The sequence below is a fragment of the Suncus etruscus genome, chromosome 10, assembly GCF_024139225.1.
Source record: "Suncus etruscus isolate mSunEtr1 chromosome 10, mSunEtr1.pri.cur, whole genome shotgun sequence".
In the NCBI taxonomy this organism is placed as follows: domain Eukaryota; kingdom Metazoa; phylum Chordata; class Mammalia; order Eulipotyphla; family Soricidae; genus Suncus; species Suncus etruscus.
The window spans coordinates 82,777,726-82,799,853 of record NC_064857.1 but is presented as its reverse complement, the minus strand read 5'-3'; the positions used below and the strand labels follow the sequence as shown (position 1 = coordinate 82,799,853).

At 47.9% G+C, this 22,128-nt stretch overlaps 3 protein-coding genes and 1 non-coding gene across 4 annotated transcripts in view; 2 read left to right on the top strand and 2 right to left on the bottom strand.

Moving 5' to 3' along the window:
- The window catches only part of ATP5F1A (ATP synthase F1 subunit alpha), a 521,274-nt gene that overhangs the window by 253,076 nt on the left and 246,070 nt on the right, over positions 1-22,128 (bottom strand). The gene's annotated exons all lie outside the window — the stretch shown is intronic.
- The window catches only part of LOC126020102 (E3 ubiquitin-protein ligase RNF165-like), a 205,977-nt gene that overhangs the window by 36,327 nt on the left and 147,522 nt on the right, over positions 1-22,128 (top strand). The gene's annotated exons all lie outside the window — the stretch shown is intronic.
- The window catches only part of LOC126020087 (E3 ubiquitin-protein ligase RNF165), a 111,771-nt gene that overhangs the window by 36,367 nt on the left and 53,276 nt on the right, over positions 1-22,128 (top strand). The gene's annotated exons all lie outside the window — the stretch shown is intronic.
- LOC126021630 (U6 spliceosomal RNA) lies at positions 13,973-14,076 on the bottom strand. The gene has a single exon (XR_007500130.1). It is a non-coding gene; the product is annotated as a U6 spliceosomal RNA (small nuclear RNA).

Sequence of the window (22,128 nt, the reverse complement as noted above, 5' to 3'; positions counted from 1 at the left end):
CTCTGGAGCCCATGTGGAGTCAGAGCCTTTGAGCCATCTCCCCTTTTCCTATTCTCTCTCTGGCTTTGAAGCCTGTAGGGACCCCATGTCCTTTGGGCACAATGTCATGAAGGCTCATTCCCACCATCCAAATTCCCTTCCCAGGCCAGGAGAAGGAAGAAGCCAGAACCTCTCTTTTACCTGCATTCTTTAGATCTAAATTACAGGGGTCTCAAATTAATGGCCCGTGGGCCGTTTGCAGCCCTCCATACAACATTTTGTGGCCCTGCCCTAGAGGAATCTTTTTTTGTTTTGTTTTGTTTTAGTTGTTTGGGTCACACCCCCCAATGTTCAAGGCTTACTACTGACTTTGCACTCAAGAATCACCCCGACTTTGCCTCCTGCGGCCCCCAGGTAAATTGAGTTTGAGACCCCTGAATCCTAAAACTTGAAGGCAAATGAAAAGGCCATAGAACACTCCCTTCTCTTCTCTGTACCTCAACAATGTCTTTCCTATCCATGGGGAGGCTCTATAGACAAGACCCACTGAAACACAGGTGCTCTGACTAGATTGGGAAGTGAACTTATGTTCTGCACCCTGAAATTGGTTCCTTGGGGACCCTCCCCTGGACTTCTAGGTGCACTGCCCCAGCAGATCTGTCTGTGCAGAACAGAGGGACCATTTGATCGAGAGTAAGTCCCTGGACTGGTCCCCAAGTGCCTAGTTTCCCTCCCTCAGTGCTCTTCCTCTGGCCCTGACTTTTTTCTAATAAGGCCCTGCAGGTTTCTGGGTCCCAGCCAGGACCCCTTCAGGCTCTTATGACACAAGTGAGGGGCAGAGAGAAGAACATGAATTTCTGCTGGGGACTTTATATAAACTCCTGCTGACTCTGCATTTGTCTGACTCTATTGGTGACATGGTGGGCCCAATCATTCCCTCCCAATGGTCTTCCATTAACCTTTTTCCTTGCCCATAGAACTTCCAGGATCCATGCTGGTTGTATTCCTCTCTGCACCCACCAGCCTCACCTGCATGTGAGAAGGATAGTTGCTCTTTTACCTTCATCAAGGATGATCCATTCCAGGCTGCAGAGTTCCCTGCATGGGCTGAACTTGTCTCAGGAGCCTGGAACTTGTTCCCTGGCACCACATGGTCCCTTGAGCACTGCCAGGAGTAGCCCTTGAACACCCCCTAATGTGGCACGAGAGCCAAAACAAGCCTAAAACATAGAGACAAGCCTGTCCTGAGTTCTGTTTCTTTAGTGCCTTGTGAGTATTGATTGCCGTATTGATTCACGGCAGCATTTCATTGCATTATTAGTTGCCAAAGGACTTTCGCGCCTGGGGGAGTTCTACATTTGTATGCTGACTCTTGCCTTTTATTTATTTATTTTATTATCATTAGTTTGTATTAGTACTCAGGGCTACTCCTGACTTAGTACTCAGGAAACCTAGATGGTGCCAGGGATTTGGCCTGGAATCTCTGACATGTCGGGTAAATGCTCTACCATGGAGCTGTGTCCCTGCCACAGCTGTTTAATATGAATATTGAGCACAAATCAATTTTCAACCCCCCAAGAAGCAAAATGGGCTATGAAGTAGAACTGAGGTTGCCAAACTCATGCGGCCTTCCACTCTCTCTTGAGAAAAAAGATTCAGCACCACTTGAGATTCAAATCTTCTCCTAGGTGTCGAAGGCACCCACAAGTGCACTGGGGCTACTACTGTTCCTACAAAGTCCCAATGTCGCCTCGGGAGTGGGAGCTGTGGTATTGTCCATTTGGGATTTAAACTGAAATAAAGTATCTGTAGGTATCCTGGTAACTGGGGACTCAGCTCATGGCATAGCCTGGTATTGATCATCTACTGTGTGGAGGCTGTGGGTTCAGTAGCACGAAAATGTCAAAGCAGGCTTCTTCCCTGATCCTGCCTCAGTGGGATTTGGACTCACCAAATCCTGGAGGGCTGGAGGAGTGTTAGAGGAGGTTGAAGAGGGAGCATGGAACGTGGGTAGGGGCTTCTCATTGGCATCTGAGAAGCTGAGGGGCAGCAGGTTCCATTCTGTGCCAGCTATTAGGGTTTTTTTTTTCTTTGATTTTTTTTTTTTTTTGGTTTTTGGTTTTTGGGTCACACCCAGTAGCACTCAGGAGTTATTCCTGGCTCTGTGCTCAGAAACTGCTCCTGGCAGGCATGGGGGACCATATGGGATGCCAGAATTTGAACCACTATTCTTCCTGAATTGGCTGTGTGCAAGGCAAATGCCCTACCACTGTGCTATCTTTGAGCCACACACAGCAACATTCAGGTCCTATGCTTAGAAATCACTCCTGGCAGGCTAGGAGGACCATATAGGATGCATATAGCATATAGGATGCTGGGGATTGAACCCATGTCACCCATGTGCAAGGCAAATACCCTACTCATTGTGCTATGTATGGCTCTGGCCCTTGCTGTCTGTCAGGTTCTTGACTCTGAGAGAGCAAACTGAGAGCTCATCCTTCCTGTCCACACTCATTCGTTGCAATTCGTTGCAAATGAGATGGCATTCTTGGCTTTTCTGTCACTGCCAGCCAGATCTGTGAAGCAAGGGTGGGCCCACTCTATAGACAGGGAAACTGAGGCTCAGTAGCAAAGGAGCAGGCCTACGACCACCCACTGTGGACACAATCTTGGCTTCAGCCACCCTCCTGCCTACTTGGTACTGAGCTTTGGTGCTGGCAGGGAAAGATGAGGGACATAAATAAACATGCAGGATACAGATGATACAGCTTCTTCGAGAGTGGGGTATTGGGACCAGGGAGATGGCTCCAAGGTTAGTGTGGGAGCCCTGAACTTAATCCCTAGCTCTGCATGCTTCTTCAAACTTCTAAGCACCCCAAAAAGGAGGGCAGAATAATCTTTTATGAGCTGGTCTTGAGGAAAAAAGAGGCAAAATGCCAGTCGCTGATCCTACTGAAGGAGTCAGCATGGGTGTGACCAGGGAGGGGTTTTCTTTGTTTTATTTTGGGGCTACACCCAACAGTGCTCAGGATTGAATCTCAGCCCTGTGCTTGTGGTGCACTCAGTGTTACTGGGAATTATGCTGTGTCAGGGATCGAACTCCAGCTTCCAGCAGTGCAAAGCATGTGCTCCAGCTCTTTGAGCTGACTCCTCAGCCCTAACAGATGATTTCAAGCCGTGAAGATACTTTTATGAAAGATCTTAGGAAGGACTAAAAAGGACACGCTCAATTACATCGTGAGTAAACAGCCATTCATGCAAAGGATCTTCCTTCATAAATCTGTCATGGAAATATGGGACTGAGAGAGGAGATCATCACTCCCTCCTCCCCATTCCTCCTCCTCTTCCCTCTCACCCCTCCCTACACCTTCCCTCTCTGCATGGGGCACAGCCCAAGTATGGAACTTGCAGGGAGGCGAAGAGGCAGGCAAATATCAGGCAGCAACATGGAGGCTCCAAAGGCAGGGGCATGTGTTTTGCATGTGGTTCTAACTCCAGTATTGCAGGATCCCCCAATTTATGGGGAGTGACCCTCTTGAGATCTAAGCTGGGAACAGACACTGCAGCAGAGTGGTAGCTGTACTGTGGATGCATACAGCTTTGCCTAGAGGTGTTTGAGGAGCCCAGGGGACTGGAACTTCCTTCAGCTCTGCAGTGGGGAGCAGCTGGAGTGAGTGTTATGGGATGAAGCAGAGTGGGCAAGTGACCAGGACAGCAGAATTTAGTCAAGACAGATGTTTAGCTGGCAGTCGGGAGATATACTTTCTGAGGAGGGCTGCTATTTGGGGTTTTGAAGAACGACAGAGGTTGAGAGCACTGTGGGGAGAGGGAGCCGTGTGAGGCCCTGAATGTCTGGCTCTTTGAGGTGGGTTGCTAACTGCTCAGGACCATCACTTTAGGGCCAAGGATGTGGCATGATCAGGACTTCGAGAGGAAGATCTGTAGGGGACATTTAGTGGGCGGTGGCGAGGTAGCACTGATGTGGGGGCAAGGGGCCTTTGGAATGAGGGAAGTGAGTCTTAGCGACTGATGACTCGCTTTAGGTAAGAGGTGAGGCCCATGGAAGATAGCCCTGGACATGGCCAACTTGGGTTTGATCCCTGGAGTCCCAAATGGTCCCTTCTACACCTACCAGGAGTAATTCCAGAGTGTAGAGCCAGGACTAATTCCCGAGTATCACTGGATGTGGCCCCAAAAGCAAAAATTAAAAAAGTAAACAAGGAAAGGAAAAGAAAAGTGGTTGTTGTGTCTGATGCAACAGCATCCAAGTTCTTTGCTCTGCTGGTTCTAAGTCAGACTTCGAGCTCCCTTATGGTTTCTTACAAGGGGAGCGAGCTGCAGTGCCAGATCAGAAGCAATGGAAGGAGCCTCATATTTCCTGCACACACTGTGTGGTTTTTCTGCTCTCTGACCACACGACAGATGAAAAGACTGAGGCTGGGACTGCTGAAGGTCACGTGGCTCAAGAAGACACATCCCTTTGAGCACGCTCTGGGCAAGGCAGGGGATAGGGTGATACTTTGGCACTCTTATTCCTCCTCCTATTCTATTTGTGGGGGGCACACCCGGTGAGGCTCAGGGGTTACTCCTGGCTTTGCACTCAGAAATAGCTCCTGACTAAGGGGACCATATAGGATGTCGGGGATCAAACCCAGGTCTGTCCTCAGTCAACTGTGTGCAAGGCAAATGCCTTACCACTGTGCTATGGCTCTGGCCCCATCCTCCCCCTATTCGAAGACCTTTAGGAGCTTCTGGAGAAGCTCTTGGGTCTCTGCTACCTGCTGATGCTGTTAAAATACTCGTGCATTCAGGACAATTGCTTATCCAGCTTTCTTTCCCACCCTGGCAGACAGCAAGTTATGACTTGCCCTGTGTGCAGGGAGAGGAAGAGATTCAGGAGATTCCAGGTAGGCTCCGGTTTCTCTCAGAGAGGGTAGACAGAGTCCGAGGTTTCTCTGCTGTCATGGTCCCCAGACTTGGAGCTTCATGTGTTTCCCAGCTACTGAGATTTAGGGCCCTTCTTCCTCTGATCTTGTTAAGTCAAAGGCAGGGTCATCTGAGGGACGAGCAGGCAGGGTCTGATAGATTCAAACCAGGTGAGAGATACCAGGAAGGAGACTGGCCATGTCTGGGCAATATGGGGAAGGTGGACAGAGTCAGCATCCGAGACAGATCAGATCAACTTTTCCAAAGGCTTGACCCAGATTTTCCTCTCCCCCAAATACCTTGTGAACATGAGGCAAAGATTGATTTAAGTCACTCATGGGGTAGCTGACTGAATATGACTCTCACTGAGTGGCTGGGTGTGCTCCTCATTCATAGGAGGGGTGATGAAGAAAAAGGTAGACATTTGCATACAAATATTTATAAAAAACAACTAGACTGGATCACATTGGTTCAGTTAAGCCATGAGGCTGACCAGTGTCAATCTTTGAGCCATGAACCACGACCTTTGGTGTCCACCTCGCTGAATCCTTCACTGCATCCTTAAGCCTTCTCTATTTCCTAAAGAGTGTCTGAATTTTGAGCTTGGCTTCTATGGCAGTGGACATTTAAGCAGGTTAGCAAAATGGGCTGTGGGTGTCTGGGCAGGGGTGAATCCTCTAAAAGAGGCAGCTTCAAGTCTTATCTTAAAGTTCCAGCAGAAACAAACAGGGTGTAAAAGAAAGATTCCAGCCAGGGCAAGTCTGAGACATTCACAGCTGTTCAGTCCCTCTTCCAACTCTGTCCCTCCCGCCCAGGAACCCACCCTCCATTAGGAATCTCACACTGGTCATCATCAGAATGACCAGGCCCTTGTAAATGGACATCATCTCCAAAAGACCGGGTTGCCAGGGCCTCCCTCACTTGGTGTTTTTGCAGGGTTGCTCTTCTTCTGGGTTCTGCCACGCCAGAGCCATTGGAGCTACTTTTCTTATTCATTTTTTTGGGGGCCACACCAAATGCTGCTCAGGGGGAGCATTGCCTTCAGGAATTATTCCTGGTGGTGTTCAGAGGATCACATGGGATGCTGGGGATCAAACCCAGGTTGGTCACATGCAAGGCAAGTTCCCTACCTGCTGTGCTATTGCTCCAGTCCCAAAGCCACTTTTCTTGAAACACCTCCTGGACTCTCTGTCCTCTCCTTGAATTTTTCCCTTGCCCTTTCCCCACAACCTCTCCATCACCACTCAGCACAGCCTAGCCCACAGACCTCCTCTCAGACCTCCTGTCTGGGTGACCTCTTTAACCCCTGCTCAGGGAGGCAGCTCAGTTGCCCAGGGGAACTTGGGTGCCAAGGCTCTGCCTGCCTTCCCACTGAGGAGAAGATGCCTCCCCAGCCCCCCTCCAGCAGCAACTTCAAGCTTTCAGGTGACAAATCTGTGCCTCAGCACAACCCCCAACCCCCAGAGTGGCCTCACTTCCTCCTCTCAAAGGTTTCCTGAGTGGCCCCAGGGCACTCTTTCACCTCTTGCTACCAAACCTCCTGAGATCCCAGTGGGAGATGATCTGACCAATGGTGGCTTGGGGCCCTGGGACCCCACTTACTTCACTGGGGTCCACTCCTCGAGTTACATTCAGTGACCACTTGGTAATGGAAGACAGGGCCACATGCTCAAACATGTGCCAAGAGGGAAGAGATTACCTCCTTTGGAGGACTCAGCACTAAAAGTACTGTATGAGTGTTGCATCTGTTGGTGTGTGTTTGTGAGTGTGTCAGTATGCATGTGTTTGAGTGTTTGCAGGTGTGTGTTTGTGAGCGTTATTGGGTGTGTGAGTGTGGGCATGAGTGAATATGTGTGAGTGTGTCTGAATATGGGTGTTTGTGTATTTGTATATTTGAATGTGAGTATGAGTGTTTGTGGGTATATGATTGAGTGTGAGAATGCGCATGTGTGAGCATGTATTTGTCAGTGTGTGGTTGTGTGTGTGTGTGTGTGTGTGTACATTTTTGTGGACAGAGAGAGATCCTGAAGAGGAAAGGGTTCCCAGGGATGCTGATAGGGGGAGGAGGAATAAGACATCTTAAAAAATGCAGAGAGAGAGAAAATCTAAATACGAACCCCACAGTCACCTTGAAAGTGTCAGCTCTCACCTCCTGGAATGTGAACTGAGCACCCCACCCCCTCCATGCTCTCTCCACACCCCAGACTCTTGCTTCACTCCACAGTTTTGGCAGGACCCCTGGAGACAATTAATAAATCAGTGTTTGCTTTTCTCTTGGAAAAGTGATCCCCAGCCCCCACCCCTTTCTGTAAGTGGTGTTTTAGCTGAGCCCAGTGAGTTTTCTGAGATTAGAAGATTTGCTTTTATTAACATGTGCCAAAAAGGCTGTAATATTATCAGCATAAAACGAGTGGATGGGCCAGATGACCTCATGGTGTGGCCTGCCAGCTTGGCTCTGCAGCTCTAGTTTCAGGGATCCTGTGTCCATGGAAATGAACTTCCAGAACATCTGGGCACCAGGAATCTCTTGCAGCCTCATGATTCTTGGCAGAAAAGGCCTTGATCAGGGTAAGAAGTGACAAAAGAATATTGTGCGGTGCCTGCCTGTAGTGCCAGGATGGGTCCTTAACTGGAGTGCCCCAGAGTCCATGTTGGTAAAGCAGGTGAATGAAAGAATTTCTCATTCCGGAAGCATCTATAGACAGACATCCCTGGCTACTCTTCCACATTGTCATCAATGACACCATTTCCTCTGACAGGTACAATCCAATGATCTACCAAGCACTGCCATAAATGTGGTCATCTTACATGGAGGCACAGACTCCCACTAGGAGGAAAATAGGACAGAGAGTCACTATGGTGTGAAAGGCAGCAATGGATCAGAGGGGTTGATATCAATTTTCTTCTGAGACCAATAGGTATTGGAGTCAGAACTAGAGAATCTAAGTTTATTTTTTTTGTGTGTTTCTTGTCTTGACTCTAGATTCATCCAAGCATCTACAATCTGTCCATCCATCCATCGCATCCACCTACCCACCCATTCATCCATCCTTCCATCCATCCAACATCTATCCACCCATATCTATCCACTTATCCTTTAATCTATCCATCTATCTATCCATCGAAACATCCATCCATCCATTCATTCGTCATACACCCACCCACCCACCATCATTTGGCAGGTGATGACTGCAGACTCATTTCAAACCAAGCATATGCCAAGGTAGAATTATTCCCTGTCAATTAAATGAGATTATCTTCTCTTTCTTTAGAAAGTCCATGGTCTGAATCTCTCAGAAGCTCCGTTAATATTTTATTTTCCTTATGACCATTACCTTATTCTTTCTTCTCACTTCACTACAGACATGATGTGGGTGGCCCCCTGGATTGAGATTTCTAGAACATCAGTCCAATGAGCAGGATTTGGAAGGTAGAGAGGAACTGATAGCCAAGGTGGAGGACTCTGACATCACTGGGCACTGCTAGGGGTTGGCTCTGATCAGGTACCTTACCAATATGGCATTCACTCTTCACACCTGCCCAGTGGGGATGGTGTCCTGGTATCATGTCCTGGTGTGCCTTGTTAGCATGGGGCACAGGCTTGGTGAGTTCAGCAGACACTTTTCTTTTTTCTTTTTTCTTTTTTTTTGGGCCACACCCTTTTGATGCTCAGGGGTTACTCCTGGCTAAGTGCTCAGAAATTGCCCCTGGCTTGGGGGACCATATGGGACACCGGGGGATCGAACCTCGGTCCTTCCTTGGCTAGCGCTTGCAAGGCAGACACCTTACCTCTAGTGCCACCTCGCCGGCCCCAGACACTCTTCTTAATGGCTGGACGTTTTCCAACTTCAATGTTGTTCTGAGGCTGGGTGAAGAAAGGCAAAACTTGGCTCTATCTCTAGAGTCCCATAGGTGTGGAGGGTGGAGACCACACCAATGCCCTGACATGATTCTAGCCACCCTGGGTTAGGAAACCAGTGTGCTTTTTCTCCTGGGTGGTGAAGCAGCAGGCAAGAAGTGCTTAGCTTTGGAAGTAGAGTGTCTGTACTGGTATCCATGACTTGGAGGAAAGAGTTGTGTCCACACTCAGGCACCAAAGGTACCAAAGGCCACACAAACACAGCCACTCTGTGCTTCCATCAACTGTAGATGTGGAGATGAAACAGTGAGAGAATAGCTGAGAGCCAGAACTGAGCAGCTGAACTCAACAGTAGACACCTCAGGCAACTTCCAGTGGAATCTGAGTCCAAGGGCCAGAGGCTCCAAGTCCCCACCTCAGGATTCTACTTACACCTATAGGGCTGCAAAAACATGCCAAAACTCAGACTGGGATGGGGTACCTGACCAACCTTTTGGCTGTTTCTCACCTAGATGAACCCCCTTCCTTGCTTCCGATACACACATATTTGACACATGCAGCACAGGAGATGAGGGAGGCAAGTGGCTGGTTCAGTGGGTCTTTAGAAAGAGGTTCAAGGAGGGAACTGTAAAATAAGGTACCTCAGCCAAGTGGTTCTGGGGTTTCTGCCCCAGAATGTTCCAGAAATTTATTGCTACTTCCTTGGAAAATCCTCTACTCACTGCCTTATAGACTTGACATCTTCCAGCCACCTACATCCTATATGCATTGGGTCCTGGATTCCTGGGTAACATTGAAGCTATTTCGTCCTGTAGAACCATTTGTTCCTGAAAGGCCTGGTGGGATCTGTAGGATGTGATATGAGGTGACGGGACACCCGCACTGTCTTCATAATTGGGCCACCTGGAAGGTACTGGAAGGCAGTGGCCAGTGATGAGAAAGCTGTCCTCAGGATTTCTGGGATTGCTGAGCCTGGCTTATTTTCATTCATGGGGGTTATGTCTCAGGTAAGGATGGGCATAAGAGGGATATAGGTGACTGGGGGCCTGCTCCCCAAATCCTGGTCAGACCAAGAAGACTCTTTGGGCAGATGATACTTTGATGATAAATGAAAGAAAATGCCATTTCCCAGTGTGAGGGGTTACCCTGAGAAGGCTGAGGTGTGTTGTGTGGTATGTAGTGAGGTGTGGATATAGGTGTGGCAATGGGTATATGGTTCGTATACACAAATGCGTGTGCACATGTATGGGTGAACACATATGTGTTGCACTGGAGCACAGTGTATGCGTGCATGTAATATGCATTGTATGGTATTACGTGTGTTGTACATGCACTGCATGTACATGAGGTGTGCATATGTGTGATGAGTATACGTGCATGTGGTGTAGCATGTGCATGGTGTAATCATGTGGAGAGTGCAAATATGAAGTGCATGTATATATTTGTGCTGTGGGTGCGTGTCTGTGATTGAAGTGACAAGAGAATGTCCCTCTGAGGGTGGTCACACAACCATGTAAGAAAGTAGAGGATCATGGGACCAGAACAATAGCACAGTGGGTAAGGCATCTGCCTTGCATGCAGCTGACCTATGTTCGATCTCTGGTATCTCATATGATCTCCGGAGCCTGCCAGGAGTGATTTCTGAGTGCAGAGCCAAGAGTAACCCCTGAGCACCACCAGGGATACCCACCCCCACCCAATAAAAACAAAAAGAAAGCAGAGGGTCCAAGAAAAGTGATGCCCAGCATGAGCCATCTGTGGGCTTAGGGGTTTCCTTCTTAGTCCTCTTTTCTTGCTCTCCTTGACAAAGAGTTTGTACTGACTGGCTCCAAGTCTGCAGCATATTAAAAAGAAGGGGGAGATGAATTCTGGCTCAGGACCAACCCACATGATAGCAAGGAGATGGAGGCTGTATCATGCATGACTCAGTACTTCTGGCCACAGGGAGCAGGGGAGACCAACTGGGTTCACTTCTTGCTGGGATAGCCTGTGGAGCACTTGCAAGAGGGTTCTTGCAAAATGATATCACTTACTTATGTGGGTAAGCTTCTGTCCTGGGGGAAGGTGACTTCTATGAATCCCTCAACAAGGCTGATGAATGATCCATTACTGACAAATCCAAATACTCCTAATAAAGCCCCCGAGGACAGACACATAAACATTTATGGGAAACAGCATGACAGAGGTAGCAGGTTTAAGCCCCTGTTTGGGAGGTAAGGAGTTTTCATTGGAGCCCCCAAAGTTGGATGCAGGAACAGTCCAGAACCGGCCCATCATTCAATCTCAAGATGAGCATGGAGTGGACCTCTCTCAGGCCCCCAGACTTGCACCTCAAGGCATTGGGGCTACTGGCAGCTTTTTCTGGCCCTTTGATATAACTCAAAAAGGAGTTGTCCTACATGAGATGGCTTTTCCTATCCAGCATCCACACTGTATTCACATTTCTTTTGGCTATCAGAAACCACTTTGTGCCCTGCCCTCTACCCAGCATCCTGTGATGTACCTTTCACTGTGCTTACTTGAGCCTGTCAACACTGATGAGCACGGCTGGATAAAGTGGGGTGAGTGCTGGACACCTGCAACCCCTCTTCTCACTAACACCTCTGAGCCAGGTGCTTCCCTTTTCCTGCTCTCTTCTGCCTAGGAAAGGGGCTGTGGTGGTGGGGTCTCTCAGGAGTCTGACTATATCAGCCCTGTCCTTGATCTGACAGTTTGAATGATGGTGTCTGGGGGATGGGCCATGCTTCTGCATCCTCAGGTGGTGTGGCTTCTACATAGAGTATCTGCCTTGAGTACCCTAGTTGCCCTGGAAGCCAGGTATTAAGCAGGGGGATGCCTACCTCTCTGGGAAAGAGCAAAAGCTGTTCTGTGAGAGACAGACACTAGCCAATTTCTTCTTCCACCCTTTGTGCGGCACAGTCCATCAAGCCCAGTCCTGGCATCCAGGAAAGGAATGTGGGGAGAATCCCTTGTGGGCATGAATCGAGCAAGCTGGCAAACCCCAATGAGCGGTCAGTGACTGTGGGTGTGTGACAGTGACTGTGTGTGAATGACAATGGGTGAGTGACTGAGTTAGTGTGCGATCAACTGTAGCTGAATGACTGGGTGAGTGGCAGTGAGTGACTGACTCTATCGACCTGTACCTCCACCCTCCATGAATGTGGGCTGGCCACTCTCTTCTCTTACCTTCTCACTGGTTCATTTTGGGTTTATATTATCAAGGGATTATAGGGCTTCAACTTCATACTTGATGTCACTACCCAATTTTTAGAGCCATTTAATCCCTAAAAGGAGTCCTCTACTAACTTCTCCACACTTCTTCCCCTTTCTCTCCAGTGAAAGTTAGTTTTGTTGGTGGTAGTGGTTTTTGGTTTTCATTTTGGCCATCTGCTGGCTTTGGTTTCTCACTTTCTCTACATGAATGGAACCATCCAGGAACTGACCTCCACTTCCTTTCTGATTTCTCAAGTCACCTCAAGTTCATCCATTTCTCACATCAGAGATGTATCCTATGGGGTCTCTGAACCATAGCTGCTTTTCTCAGTCATTTATACATGAGCATTTTGTGGGAAGATTGTTCCATGTAGTGGCTGCCATTAGCAGCACTGCTTGAGATCATGTCGATCATGGAAATTCTTGGAGGCAATAAGCACCAGAGAAATACTTCCCATTTCAGGATGGGTCGGAAGTATAATGTTCTGGATTTGGATGAGGCTCTGTTCCTGTTGGGCATTTTGTGGGAAGATTGTTCCATGTAGTGGCTGCCATTAGCAGCACTGCTTGAGATCATGTCGATCATGGAAATTCTTGGAGGCAATAAGCACCAGAGAAATACTTCCCATTTCAGGATGGGTCGGAAGTATAATGTTCTGGATTTGGATGAGGCTCTGATCCTGTTGGGTGGCTGAAAGGGGTTCCTCCCAAGGCTGCGCAACAAGAGGCATTTGTCACGTCCCCTCTCCAAAAGGCCATTGCATTCATTCCTTCATGGTATCCATTGCCTTCCTTGAAGGCTGTGATTTTCAAGAATGATCTCATTTTGCCTAGAGAGTTTCATGCTCTACATCCTACACCCTTGATTGCAGCTGTCCCCTTCATAGTCCTGTAATTATTGAGTGGGAATGACATTTTAGCTCCTTTAGGTTATCAAGAGCCATGGAGGCAAACCCAGGAGGACTACTAGGGGCCTCATCATTGTTGTGAGTTATATGACCTCTCTCTGAGACACATCCACTGCCCAGTGGGCATCAGGGAGGCACTGCTGGGGCTGGCTGCTGGCAGCCTGGGCAGCCCTGCCTTGAAGTACCAACCTTCCTCCTTAGCTTCCTGCTGTCCTTAGGATGCATACTTTGCAGATCCAACTTACAGATTAATTTCCTCTAGAACTTTCTCACTTAAATACACGTGACTCGGGAGGAAAGGCAGGTAAAGGGATATCAGCAGGGCACCGGCCTGGGGTTGGATTCTTTACAATACACTGTGCTAACTCAACAAAGAAAACTTGAACCTAACGTCATCAAGAGGGCAATTTCATACAAGTCTTTCTGGGACACAAGCGGGAGCCTGGCTGGGCACCTAAACTCTTTATCAGCTCCTGCACCAACCAGCTGCTTTCTCAGGACTGGGCTGATCTAACCTGCTGCTACTGGCTTGCTCACTCCTGGGAAACCTTTACTCTGTCTCCCTGTCATCTGGCTGACACCCCACTGACCCTCGGGAAGGTGGGTGCTGAATCTCCATGCTCCCTGTCCTCTCCTACTTGCCCCTCCTTCCTCATCTGGCAGCATGGGTGTAGAAGGCTCCTACCGAGATTCAGATGGAGCAGTATGGGCTTTCAGAGGGTTTGCAAAATGTGCCACTCTGCTGGCAGTTTCCCCTACTTGTCTCCATGATAATTCCAAGAGACCCTCTGTAGTGTGCCCTCAAGCAATCAGTAATGCTGAGCTCCATATCCCCTTCATGCTTCTTTATGTCCCTAGCATATGCCAGGACAACCATAGAACCTCCTTCAGGGGGAGTTCAGAGGTACTCAGAAACAAGCAGAGAAGGTTCCAGGGCCTTGTATGAAGAACTAGTTCTGTAAGAACAGCTGTCCTGAAGGCTCTTAACTGCCTGTGGGGACTGAATTATGGAAAAGTTAGCTTATGTGGGGCTTGGCACTAAGTGCTATCAGATCCTTGCAAAGACCAACTTGGGATGAACTTTTTTTTAAATATGGAACGCTTCACAAATTTCCGTGTCATTCTTGCGCAGGGGCCATGCTAATCTCTGTATCGTTCCAATTTTAGTATATGTGCTGCTGAAGCGAGCACTGGGATGAAATTTAGAACTTTAGAACTTTAGAATCTAACTGCTAAAAGAAACTCAGTGGTCATTGAGTTCCATCCCCCATTCACATTGATCCCACAACCAGTCCAGAGTCACTGGACTCCACTTTTATGGGCCTTAGAGGGGACTCATAGACAGAATGTGGGCAGGCTCTGATAAGTGCCACCCACATCTCAATTCACTCCTGCTGCTGTCCTAAACCTTCTAGAAAGACTACATAGACCCTGTACCACTACCTCACTGCAGCTGCTTGCTGTGAGTGCAAGGCTTCTGCCTCTGTCTGGAAGTGTGTGGCTTCTTTATCACAGAACTGTTCTGTGCAGGCAGGCAGCTCCCCCAGAGCAGCACTCTTTCTCTTCTCCCTGCCCTTTGCCATACCAGGTCTCCTGGTCAGAATCCCCACTCACCTCGCATATCTCAGCACACTATTCCCCTCCAGTGAAGCCAGACTGGTGGACATGCTCAGGCTGAGAGAGGAACAGAAACCCCCAGCATCTTGTCAGCAGTCCCTCTGGGCCTCAGACTTAGTTTGTTAGACACGGAGACCATGAGTTGAGACCCGCATGGTGCCACCTGCTGTGAAGTCCCATCACTAACCAGAGTATCAGTTGTTTGACTCCTGGATTGCAGGATTCTCAGCCTTTCTAGGCTTCATGGGGACCCAAGGGAGGCTGGGAGAAGTTTCTGAGTGACAATCCCACTGTCTTGCGGAAGGCCAGCTGGCTTTACACTTGGGCCAGTATCTAGGGCCCAGTCCTGCTGCAGAATTGGTAACCATACCTGGAGGCTGAGCTCTAGAACCCAGCAGAGCGGCTCATGCATTTCCACATGCCAACTAGCCTGCAGGCCATGTGGCAGCTCAGAGGGGCTCACAGACATGTCTGGGGTTGCAGCTCCAACTGGAATCTGTCCCATGGCCATGTAATCTGGGCTGGGACACTGGACTCGCTCAGCTGTGCTCTCTGTGTGCCCAGCAGCCAGCAAGAGTGCTTGGATTTGTCCATGCATGTATGTGTGTATATAGGAGTCAGAGGGATACAGAGAGAACCTTAGCCAGGCCACCTGAGACCTGAACTGGGAAACCTTTTGCTTCTGCTCCATTCTATTGGTTGAGATTGGATCCCCAGTGACAAAGTCACATTACGAGTGAATGAAATCAGGAGGAAATGTTTGTGCTCCTTCTTGGTGTGGTGCTTACTGGACCTTGTGGTCTTGTCACTGGAAGCTCAGTGAGAGGGAAAGGACTTGATAGCCAGGCCCAACCTCTGCAAAGAGATTCCAGCTGACTGGGGACAAAACTGTCAACTCTCTGGGTGGTGAGCCCTTAAGGACACAGCCTTTGTTCACCTTTTGCCTAGCATTGTCCTCAACATCTAGTACAGGAAGTTCTTAGTAAATAGATATGGAATTGCAGATAATCCAATGAGCCCACCTCAACTCACTTCAACAAAGCTTGAATTCACTGGTCTTGGAGCAATCCCCATGGTCCATGGAGCAGCCCCACTTTCTCCCGGAGCCAGGCTGTGCCCCATTCAGTGTGCTCATCACCACCATAGACCCAAACATGGCTGGTACTGGTGGGATGGTCTCAGACTCCCATGGGCCCATCCTGCTGGCATGGAGGCCACATCCTGTAGCCATATCCTAGAAGGATCTGGCAGATGGTAGCCAACAAATTTTCCTCCATTTCTTGGAGTCATGCTGGTGGGTGAATTTTCTGTTCATTTCCTGGCTCAGTTTCACCAGATGCAGCGCCTGTTGCCTTCCCTTCTCTCTGAAAGCCCAAGTGGCCAGGAAGGGAAATCTGAGACAGATGAGTGCCCACAATGCTGTCTGTGTCAGGAACAGCTTTACAAAGCCTGGGGTTCACAAAGACAGGAGGCTGCCTTCTGCCAGGAGTCAGGCCTTATCCCCGTCAGCCAGGGAGGCTGTGGAGGAGATGACCCTTCTTCTTGGCTCCAGCACAGAGAGAAGGCAAGGGCCTTCAGTGTTTTAGTTTCTCTAGGATGAGTAGGCAGTGGGTAAAGAGTAATCCTTTCCAGGATCTCAGACATAGCTCAAAGTGCTGCATTGTAGGCTTTGCATACCCAAGACCTCAAGGTTAATCCCTGTCATTGAATCACTCTGAGCACTGTCGGATCCTGTTGGTCTTCAGCACTCCCAGGCCTAGACTGTGCTGCATCTAGGACTGACCCTGTCCAGATCTTGTGTGCCTAAGCATTGCTTCAGGGTCAGCCCTGTGTTTAGTTTCTAGAGATGACTGAAAGCGAAGATCATTCAGGCTTCTATAGGGTGTGTGAATGCACATATGTGTATACGTGTGTTTGTCAGGGAGAGGTGGCAGTGTGTACGTGTTACTAGTGACTATACGTGAATGTGTTTGATATGCGCATATGTGAGTGTGTGGTATCATGGGGAAGTGGCAGTGTATATATATATAAATGTGTATTCAGGTGTATATATATATGTGAGTATATATGGTTTCATATGTGTATATATAAATATATATATGGTTTCATATGTGTGTGAGAGTATGTTAGGGTGTAAGAGTGTATATACGAGTGTTTATATTAGTGTGTATATGTGTGTGTGAGTATATATGTATAAGCCTGAATGAGACAATCCGCGGGAGGAACAGAGACAGGGAATTCAGGTTTGAATATCAGACTTACAGGAGAGAGTCATGAGATGGGGCAGGGGGAGTTTGAAGGGGAGGGGTTGGGACAGGGATACCGGCTCAGGTGGCACAGCTGAGAGCCACTAGCCTAGCCCAATGGCTCCGGAGCTGTGGCCCTCAGAGCCCTCAGGTAGCTCCATGCAGGGTTTCCCCTTCCTTGTTCCTTCTCCCCCTACACCAACATCTGGTCATCATGCAGAACCTGCACACGGACAGGGCCCTGGAGTACATGTCACAATCTGGGACAGTGGGTAGGCATCTCACTAGGGCCCACGGGTCTGGGTCTTGGATCTGCGTCCTAATCATGCAGTCCATGGTCTGGCAATGTGGGGCAGTGTATGAGATTGGAATGGTCTTGGGTGGTGGTGGTAGGGCGAAGTTCCAGGAAGTCCCTACAGCCCCCTGGAGGAGGGTGTGAGTCAGGTTGTTTTGGACTAGGGGACCAGGGAAGCCTAGGCTTGGGGTTACCCAGACAGGCTGTACATTGGGGAAGCCCTTTCTCTTTCATCTTCCTCCTCTCTCTTCCTCCCTTTCTCCTTCTTCCTCCTCCTACTTCTTTTCTCCCCTCTTCCTTCTCTTCCTCTTTCCTCTTTTTTCTCCTTCTTCCTGTCCTCCCTCCTTCCTCCTCAATCTTATCCTTCCTCTTTCTTCCTCACCGTCCTTCCTCTCCTTTGCCTCAGCCTCCCCCTCCTCCCCATTGAGTACCCTGAGACCAGCTGCTTGTGAACAGGTGAAGGTAGCTTGATCCATCTGGCTGCTGGCAAGTTGAGACCTAGAGGCTGGGACATGCATGAGGGGAGCTAGATGGGGGTGCCAATGAGAAGGAGTGAAGGAGAGTGGATAGTGACAATGACCAGGGCTGGGGCCACCTGCAGGCAAGATTCTCTGATTCTTGTCTACCATGGAGGTCTGCCTATGCTTCTCTGTGTAACCCAACTGGTTGAGACTGTGGTAGGGTTGCCCTAGCATCCCCTGGGTCTGGGCACAGTTTGTTCTGTCCTTTCACTGTCCCTAAGGACCATGGCCAACTCCTCTGGGTCCCTCCTGGCTCTGTAAAACTGCCCACTGACAAGACTGGCCCCTGGCAACTTCTCCCCTCTCAGTTTGTTTTGGGGAGCAGGTCTGGGATGGTAGGTTGAAGGGAGGGGTGCTCTCAGTAGGATACACCCTAGGAACAGATAAAAGCAAGGAGCCCTTCCCACAGTGTCACCCACTTCATGATGAAAACTAACTTTCCATCTAATCTCCTGCCCCAGGCCTGGCTTCCTGCCACTGGGGCCCTGAGGGGATATGCTTCCTCTGGTCTTGTTCACTGTTATGTGTCCACAATGGTTCAGAATCACTAAAAAAGCTGCTCTGGGAAGGGATCAGAGAGACAGTTACATGAGTTATATGACAGTTACATGGTCCCACAAGCACTTCCAGGAGTGATCCCCCGCTGAGTACAGAGCCAGGGAGGCAAGGATGGCCTCCCCAAAGCTAAGCTTGCACAGGAAATGCAGGACACTGACCCACACAGAAGGCTCGGTGCCAGGCTAAGTCCCAGATGACAAGAGGACTGGGCCTGTCATCAGGGCAGAGCCTGCTCCTTCAGGGCAATTTGGAAGCTGGGGACATGGGGACAGTCCCCAAGCAGCCACTTTGCCTACCTGTCACACCAGTCTTGCTGACTACAGTCTCAAACCTGCCAGCTACCCATGGGCTCATGGAACCTGCTGATTCAATACCAACGAGGCTGATGATGTCACATAACTGCGTTCCCACCTTCATTTCTCCAATTCCTCATTTCCTTAGTATGATATTTCACAATTCATCAACATTGCTCAAATTCCTGTCCTGAGAATCTGCCCTGGACTGGAAAGCACAGAGACATGGTAGGACAGGCAATGTGACACTCTGCTGCTGAGACTACCTGAGCCCATCAGTATGCAGGTCTGAGGACGAGCATGGCCACAGAGAGGAAGTTAAATCTCACTCACACCTTCCATCTCTCCACCAACTCCCCCTTTTTCTTTTTGGGGCCATACCCAACTAAACTCAGGTTTTGTCCTGGCTCTGTGCTCAGGGACTATTCCTGTCAGTGCTTGTGAGACCATTTACCATATTTTCCTGCATATAAGACGACTTTTGAAACGAAAAAAAGTCAACCGAAAATCGGGGGTCGTCTTATATGCCGAGTATATTCCGAAAAATGTTTCGATATGCCACTAAACGAAAATCGTCTGGATATTGCCACAAAACGAATTTTCCAACTCGATCCTGCACCAATCACTGCAAGGCCTCTCTGACTCAGCCAATCCAAGCAGGCTTTTTATGCATGCCAATTAGATAATGTTCTGGACCCAAATTTATACTGTAAAAAGCCTGCTTATATTGGCCAGCATCAGAGAGGAAGTCTATTACAGTATAACCTTTGAACCTTTGCTTGTTTTGATTGGCTCACTGTGGTACATACAGTTGCAGCACGGGAACGTTCTGTCTTATACAGCAAATATAGGCCTAACCCTATGCTTTTTTTTTTTTTGTTGTTGTTGTTTTTTTTTTTTTTGTTTTTGGGCCACACCCGGCGTTGCTCAGGGGTTACTCCTGGCTGGCTGCTCAGAAATAGCTCCTGGCAGGCACGGGGAGTGGGGGACCATATGGGACACCGGGATTCGAACCAACCACCTTTGGTCCTGGATCGGCTGCTTGCAAGGCAAACGCTGCTGTGCTATCTCTCAGGGCCCCTAAACCTATGCTTTAACTGTAAAATTAGGGGTCGTCTTATACACCGGAAAATATGATAATGCTGAGGATGGAACTGGGGTCCACCACCTGCAAGCCAAAAGCCTTACTCATATAACTGTCTCTATGGTCCCTCTCTAGAGCAGCTCTTTAAGTGACTCCTGATACTGGAGACACATAACAGTGAAAAAGACCTGACAAAGCATATCCCCCCAGGCCCCAAAGGGCAGGAAGCCACCTCTAGGAGCCAAAAGTTTAGATGGCAAGTTAGTTTTTTATCAAGAGGTGGGTGGCACTGTGGGAATTGCCTCCTGGTCTTATGTTTCTAGAAAGGAGTGCTTTCGGTAAGATATTCCTCAGAAAAAAAACTTACAATGAGTTATGAGCGCAGACCCAGCAATAATCTTCTTCTGAAGTTTAGGTGTTCGGATGTTGGACTGAACTTTGTTGTCCTCAAGGCTCATGTCTGAGGTTTTGACTGAATAGGAGATTTTATCCTTCACTGGAACAAATGATATTTAGATATCCATAGGACACATTCTACTGAAGACTTAAAGCATGCAATTGGGTACCTAGTACCTGCAGACATCTGTTTCCCGATGGTTAACCCTCTTCCCACTTTTTTCTTTTTTAGCATTTATGAATTCACTTCTTAGCCTAGCCAAAATGGCTCTTAAAATCTCCTATTTAGTCAAAACCTTCCTTCCCAATTCTACTTCCTAGTCCCAGCCTCACTCCATTTGTGAGATAAAAGAAAGGTTGCTTAGCAAAGCTAGACTTCAGGACAAATCAACAATGCTTTGGATGTTTTTTGTTTATTTTTTTAAGCTTATATCAGATATCACAAGGTGCCTATTTTAACTAAAATTATCCTGTTTATCCAGGCCCCTCTCTCTTGAATTGTGTAGCATTCACAAGCCCCCTGAGCCTGCCCTTCCCCTTCCCACTTTTTTTTTTTTTTGGAATAAAGTGGCAGCTTTATTCTTACCATTCAAAGAAATCTCCAAACCATTTCCCATAGAAGCTGGATGAAAGAACATTACCACCACCAGCAGTGAATAAGAGTTCCTTTTTTTTTTTTTAACCACAATACCACCAACAGATTGTACCAGATTTTTCGATATGTGCCATTTTCATTGGTGTGAGATGACATTTCAGTTTTATTTTTAATTTGTTCCACTTATAATAAGTTGTGATTATACACTTTTATGTGTCTCTTGACTATTCATCTAGATTCTTTTTTTTTTTTAATTTTTATTGTGACCAAAGTGCATTACAAATCTTTTACTACATCATTTATGGTACATAGTGACAATGAATGAGGGACATTCCTACCACCAGTGCTGTCCTCCCTAGGCCCCTATTCCCAGCATGCATCCCACATCTCCCTCCTCTACCCCCTAGTATGCCAGTGCAACTGGTCTCCACTTTACAGTTTGTTGTAGATTGAGCATCTATTCCACCGTCATTGGAGATAAAAAGGATAAGAAAAAGGGGAGAAAAAAATTTGGTGACAACTACCAAAAAAAGAAAGGAGAAAAGAAAAAAAAATAAAAGAAAAATGGAAGAAAAAAAGAAAAAAATGGACCCGGCAAATAAAAATAAAAATAAATCTCTAAATAATAACCACAAGTGCGAAAAAGAAAGAGAAAAGTGGAAGAACAAAGAGAAGGAGAATAAAGTCAAAAACTAACAAATCAAAACAAAACAAGAAAAAGTATGGGTGCTGGAGTGGTAGGGTTTGGCATTCCCCCCACTTTTTTTTTTTTGGCATAGGCACAGTAAGCATTGGGGAAGAAAGGGAATTCCCGTGGCCTAAAAGATTCAGGGTTTCTCCATCCTTGAAGCATACCATCATGGGATCAACTCCTGGCTCCATATATACTCATTACCCCCATCCCAAAGGCTTTTTTGTGATGCCAGGAAAGTTTCCTCTTGGTTGTGTGAGAGATAATCAAGCCACTGTAGCTAGCGATCTTGGTATTTGCGCAGGTTATAGGTCAGGGTCTAGGATAGAGTCTCTAGATTCTAGAGGTTCCTATCCATCGTTGTTGTGGTGTTCAGTCTTCTGTAACACTTGCTCCCTGTTTTCATTCAGTCCCTAAGCCGAAGCCTAGGATATTATGGATCCAAAGGTTCTGCTCAGTCTCTGTTGTCCAAGTTGGACCTCTGCAATAAGACATCTTGTTGTAGTTGTTTTTTATGTGTCCTGGACTACAGCCTAGGGTGGGGTTTTCCTTTTTAGTCCCAAGGTAGGCTCTGTTCAGTCATAGTTGTCAAAGTCAGTTTTCTGTTGTTGGTGTTCTTATTTTTCACAGTTCAAAGGACAATAGCTCTTCTGATTTCCATTTAGTTTTAGGTGATGTGATAGGACAGCCTGGTCTTACGTCAAGTTTTCCTTTCCTCATTGTCATATCAAAACTGGCACAAGTTTGTGCCAGAGTAGTGTTATAAATCTCCCAATGGAGCTTAGTTCCTGGTGGTGTTGCCCGGAGCTGTATCATTTTTATGTCAGGGATCTGGGGTTTTGGATTGGACTAACACTGTCCAATCTCCTGGGGACTGGTTACATCCACATGATACATGTTCAGGATGGGAGGCACCCTTCTGCTATAAAAAGTGAGTTCTTATCCCT